Raw genomic sequence first — 6,291 nt, 5'->3', positions numbered from 1 at the left:
TCAATAGGTAAATAATCGACCTAGTTTTTCTATCAAAGATAACTTATACGTCAACACGACCCGATTAGTGGTACTCAATCTCAACATCCATTCCAATACAACTCTCACGGTTGTGATCAGCTCATTACTCGCATAATCATTGTTGCATTACTATGGTCCACCACTGACCTACTGTCGTCATTCACTTTCCATGAAATCTTTGTATCTAACCATACGGAGTCCATACATGTCGTATAGAATTCTTCTAAGGAGTTAACATGATCACCGTTCATGATTCATGAAGAATACTCTTGAACTTGACGTACATATGACATGAAGCAGATAAAATTGCAGAAGAGTTTCAATCAAAACAATGATGGCAGGTTAATACCATTCTTAATCAAATGCCTTCAATAGAAGACTTAACTCAAAGGTTTGTTTAGTCCTTTTTGAAACATGGTCCTGGCTTTTTCTCAAGATAGGACCTTCTAAGATAGATAGCCCTCTCATGGCGATTATACGAATTAAACCTTTACCAAACTACTATTACGGTTGGGTATTGCACAGTCATCAGAAGGAATGTCAATCTTCCAAACCATAATACAACCTTTACGGCTTCAACTATTATCACTATTCCTCTGGCACGAGCGCCTATAATTGCTCTCTTACACTTAAAGTGTCGACCACCTCTTTGGCCTTTCCTGATAGTAAAATTTCCTTACAATCAATGTCGTTTGAACGATCTCCAACTAAATTTTCTACCTCATTTCCAATCACTGCTTGTGTGAAGATGTTTTCCTTAAAATCTGATGAGTAAAAAAAAATACCACCATTTTTTTTCCATAAGTTATTGCCTCACTCTTTAGAGGTTAATCATTGTCACGACTGACTCTCGATCATACTTAGGACGTCTCTTATCTTGGGTCCTTCTTGTTTTCACCATTCTTGACCTTCGTTGGGTTCAATCTATACTTTCTCATGGTTTAACATGTGCCCCACTTGGCATTATTATTATTACTTCATATTTCCTTTATCAAAATTTCTATTCTTGAGAATTTTGAATATTACCTTTCCCCTTGTAAAACCTCTAAGGTTATCCTTGAATCGTTCCTCCTGTATTCCCTAGATACAGGGCATATCAAAATACCATTTACTAATACTAGAACCATTGTCTATGTACTTCTAAAAAATTTCTCTACTGATCCTTAAAGGTTGTTGCTAACTTGATCCTTTCCAATTCACACTGTCAAAACTTATGTTGTCCCTATTAAGGGTGGAATGCCAACTTTTATGCATTCCCCTAGGATTCATCTCAAGTTATCGAAGTTATATCCTTAATTCCACCTTTAAAAAGGTACTTGCATCCTTCCATGGATAAATCAAGTCATATATCCTTGATAGATTATCTTATCCAATCATTCCCACCCAGATAGTCTATACCAATTTCACAATAGCATCCTTATTCAAACTGAGGTCAACCAACATGGCCTTCAAAAGATAACAATGGTTACCCGCTTTTCTTTCCTAATTTGGTAATGATAACATGGATGTTCTGGAAGATATTGGTCGTGTTCAACGTGAACATCTTCTTAATAAATCCTCATTTTCTTTTGTTGTTTATCTCAACAGTCATCTCAATGTTGGGATGTCTTTCATACCTGGTGTCTCCCTTTCTGGGTATCATGCCACCGGTCTTACACTTCACATTCTTGAAGGTCACCTCCTTCATCCAATTTTCCTAATTTCCTACTTTCTTGTCTCCTCAGTCTATCCGCGTCTCATTATTTATCCTTCGAACTATCTCAAGGTTTCCTCGAATTCTCCCAACTTAAAGGGGGTACAATATGTACATCTCTTATGCCTTTAACCATCAACTTTAGCTCATAGTGAGTCATCCTCATCCTGACGATCACATACTTTTCTATTTCTATTACTATGATTCTTTAGGGTTTCCTCGTACCCAACTCCCTTATCATTCCTCAAACTCTATTGCCTTTATATTCCTTTCCACTTCAGTTTCTTTTTATTTTTCTTTCTCTTGCAATCATATCATGAACCCACTAATTATTTACTTCAAACATCACGTCGTTCTGGGATTCTTGTCCTCCAAACAAATCTTTACAACTTTTATAATCTTAGATTCATAATTCATCATATTCGTCCGCCTTTGTTCTGGCTCTTAAAGCTTTTGCACTATCTCCCTAACCTCGGGATTTACTTTCTCGAAAACAATTGACTGAACTTTAATCAGTTTATCATAACCTCTTGCTCCGTGCCTTTCTTGGACTTTCACTAGTGGGTGGTCTCTCTCACTACACCATAGAATGGCTATGGCAACCACAAAAATATATTGCTTATGGGCTATTTCTGTTGCAGTAGAATTTATGGCAACAAATATGTAAAATTTTGGCGTTGCATCCAGTGGTGATGCAATAAAGGTCCTATTGCAACATATTAAGAAATATATTGCAACAACGAAATATTATTGCAATAAACCATATATAGCAATAAAATGTATTTTACAACAACCCGATAAAATTATTGCAATAGCTATTTTTGTCAACTAAATAACCACCTTAAGGCAACATTAATTGGTCCAATTGCAATGAAATTTAAGGTTAAATTTGAAAATATTGTAACAATTTTGAACCAATTGTAATATTTTATAGCCGATGTAATTGTTAATGCAACATATTTGCACACAATTGCAACATTATTTTTAAAAAAAGAGTAGGATATGACTGTAAATAAACTAAACCAGGCATGTTTTATGCCACAAAACCAAACACCAATGTCATTTTATAACCATTAACAACCATTCAAAAGAATGTTCCAACATAATCATGCATATAATTCAGAATGTACATCAATACAAAAGGATAAATTACTACACTAAATTAACTAATAAACAAAACTAATAGTAGTAATCTTCATTTAGCTTCTTCGCTAAATGAGAAGCATTTATCTTGGTTCTGGATCAAAAGTTTCACAAGCTCAATTGGAGCAGCAACAGTTTTGGACACAGCTGCAGAGACTCCATCCATGAGAAAATCGATGGCAAAACCTGCAATCCCTTTCTCAGCTAATGGAAGGTCCTGGGTGGCTGGGTATGTTCGTTCCGTAAGGTACTGCAGTCCTGCACCAGTATAATTCCCAAAGGAAAAACAGCTTTTCTGTATAGAAAAGCTTCCATAGGTACTCTTAACATCATGTGAAAGGCTGGAACCAAAATTGTATTGGGTAGCAAATTTCTGATAAACAGTTGGAAGCTGGTTCTACTCAGCCATGTCTACTGGCACAAATAAAATTCCTACACAAAGCACAAGTTAGTCAGAATATATAAATTAAATGCTCCGAAAAAGGAGAAAAGGAGAAACATTAGAGATGCCCATTCAACACTTCTCAGATGCATTCATATTTAGCCCATTTCAAGGGAGAATTAAACTTCACTAAATTTGCATAATTTAGAAAGATTATTAACTTGAGATCGATATTAACTTGAATCTATCGCTAAATTTAGAAATATTATAAAGAAAAACTTATTAACATGACAACTTTAGATAGAGCAAGATACATAGAGTAGCTCTTACGCTTTCAACTGAAATTTGCATAATTGATAAGGTATAGACAACTACAGATACTTGCTGCGAAACAAGTTAGAGATTAAATGACAAATGAAAGTCAACCATTGAATAAGAGATAAAATTGGATGTTAAAATAAGTATACCAAAAAAGATTTACAGAAAAGGCTAGCTAATTGATCTACATTAATAATTGATAAAAAGGGAGAAGATAAAATTCGTGTTTATTTTTATGGTGTAATGTTTCTCAGAAGAAGGATGTTCAGGAAGTGGAACGTCTGAAACAGGAGATTGCAGATCTCCAGTTGAAAAACATGTAAGTTTCTTTTAGCTGTGAAAGAGTTGTACACTTGTACTTGGAAAAAGATGCTTAATTCTGTCATGTTTTTCATATTTATAGGCAGATAATGGGGAAGGACCTCAGTGGTCTGGGCTTAAAAGAGTTGCAGCAGTTGGAGCAGCTGTTGAATGAAGGCTTATTATCTGTCAAGGACAAGAAGGTTAAATTACGTGTCTCCCTGTAACTTAATATCTATAAGGTGAATTGTTTAATGTAGAAAAATGGCATTCTTAACAGAGTGTTAAATTGTTTCAGGAGCAATTACAGATGGAGCAATTCGACCTATCTAAGAAAAAGGTACAGAATTACAGTGTTGATAATATATACAGTTATGTGACTAGCTTCAAATTATTTGATATAAGAAATAATATGAATGTATAGACTATAGAACCTTAAAGAATGGTTGGATATATATATGACTCAGATGATTCTAGTTAGCTAGATAAGTGATGTCCCATTTAGGTTTGTTTTTCTATTGGTAAGTTAAATTTGTAGATTACTTAAAGAAAATAGTATCCTGCAATTTATTTAGAAAAACAAAAAAAAAAAATTGTATCTTGCATCTAGTATCAATGCGTAGAAGATGGTAAGATAAACACTTTTGTACCTGCGGATATACTACAGCTAAGAACACACACTTTATCAAGCGGAGCTTCCGGGTTGATCTTTGCAACACAGCCAGAGTGAACAACAGTGTACTGACTGAAGGTGGAAGTTCCAACAAAGTGATAGATAGGCTTGCCATCTTTTGAAAACCTTGGCTTACCATCACTAAGCATCACACCTCTGTCCAAATTGATCCTTAGAAGATCACACAAATTGCTTTCACTTGATTTACAATGACGGCACTCCCCACACTCGCCTGTAAACAGAGGTAACACTTTGTCTCTGGGTTTGAGGGTTGTAACACCATCTCCAACACTCTCTATGACTCTGGAGCCAACAATAAAAATCAATAAAATTCGTTCAAGGATAAAATTATGCACACCATAAAGTCTAGAACATGTAATTAGAAGTCTAGGTCAGTAGAACATAAATTTATTCTCTTGTATTAAAAGTTTTCTTATTAAAATTCAAACATACCCTCCGGCTTCGTGACCTAATATTCGTGGAAATAGAGGCTGTTGTCCCTGTTAGAAAACGAAAGCAAGTGTAATGGATAAAAAACAGAGAAAACAAATTTGCTCTAGCCTTTAGGCAAAGCGTACATATAATGACTAGCTATAATGTTTAGGCTAGCAGTGAACACGTTCATCAATATAATATACCTTGGCCTCCCAGAAGTAAACATCAGAATGGAAAAGAGACGTGAAATGAATCTTGATTCGAACTTCCATTTTCTGCGGTGGCCTGCTCCTCTATTACTAGTGGTCTGCCTGCTTCCCAAGCCACAGCAGCTGCAATCATTAATTTATCTGTAAACCATTAATTTATAACTAGTGCTGCTACCGCAAGGATAATAATCTTGGAACTTATAAACCACAATACGAACCAGATTTGCAGAATGACTAACCTAAGTTGACTGTCAAACCATTGTGCCCTAACTCATCGAAACTGCTAATCAGCATAACAATTTGCATCAAGACAAATTAAATAATTCCACATAATCGAAGCAAGCCACTTGAATAATTGATGTATAATCTCAAACACAAACACACAATACAAAATTGATTCAAAAAATTCAAATTAACCATAATTAAAATTCAATTGACATAATCGATTTAGGGAAGAACATGCCTTCTTAGTTGATCTTGAATCTTCAAACTTAAATGCTTGAGCTTGATTCTTCTTCATCCAATTTCAATCTGTGAGAGTGATTTGGTGTTCGCCTCTTTCTGAATTCTTGTTTTGTTTACTGTATTTTTGTATTTATTTTTTTTAAGTGTATCCTTGTAAAGTGTTATTTTATCCCGCGTATATCTGCGTGCTTGGGTTAAAAAAAATTGAAAGCCCGCTTTGTTTGAGAGCCCGTGAAACTAATGGGCTGACATTTTTGGAGTTGGCAACGTATTTTGAAAACTGTTGCAAGGGAATTCGAATTTTTCACACAAGTTGACACATTCTCGGTTCAACTGTAACATTTTTTAAAATTGTTGCAATATCTCCAAATTTAGAAGGAGAAATAGCAACGATATTTCAGTTACATTTTATTTTTGGTTGCTATAGGCAATCTATGGTGTAGTGTCTCTTAGGAGGGTAAGTGATAGAAACAGTCTTTTATGATTCGTCAATCATTTAGAATCTCAAATGATTCCTGTATTTCCTTTAGCTAGGCTCTTTCCTCGACTGGGTCAGCTATTTCCTTGGAACTCTGAGAGCTTAGCGACTTAAAGGTCCTGAAAGAATTTCACACCACATTATTTCCTCAAGGTGGTGGTTAGGGGTAAAAGT

General features: G+C 35.1%; 1 pseudogene; it reads right to left on the bottom strand.

The window, feature by feature from the left end:
* Positions 1 to 2,934: 2,934 nt before the first annotated feature.
* Positions 2,935 to 5,315, bottom strand: LOC141704339 (alcohol dehydrogenase 1-like; annotated as a pseudogene).
* Between the last annotated feature and the right edge of the window lie 976 nt (positions 5,316 to 6,291).

The sequence above is a fragment of the Apium graveolens genome, unplaced genomic scaffold (genome assembly GCF_009905375.1).
Source record: "Apium graveolens cultivar Ventura unplaced genomic scaffold, ASM990537v1 ctg7743, whole genome shotgun sequence".
Taxonomy (NCBI): Eukaryota; Viridiplantae; Streptophyta; class Magnoliopsida; order Apiales; family Apiaceae; genus Apium; species Apium graveolens.
This window is presented reverse-complemented; position numbering and strand designations above follow the sequence as displayed.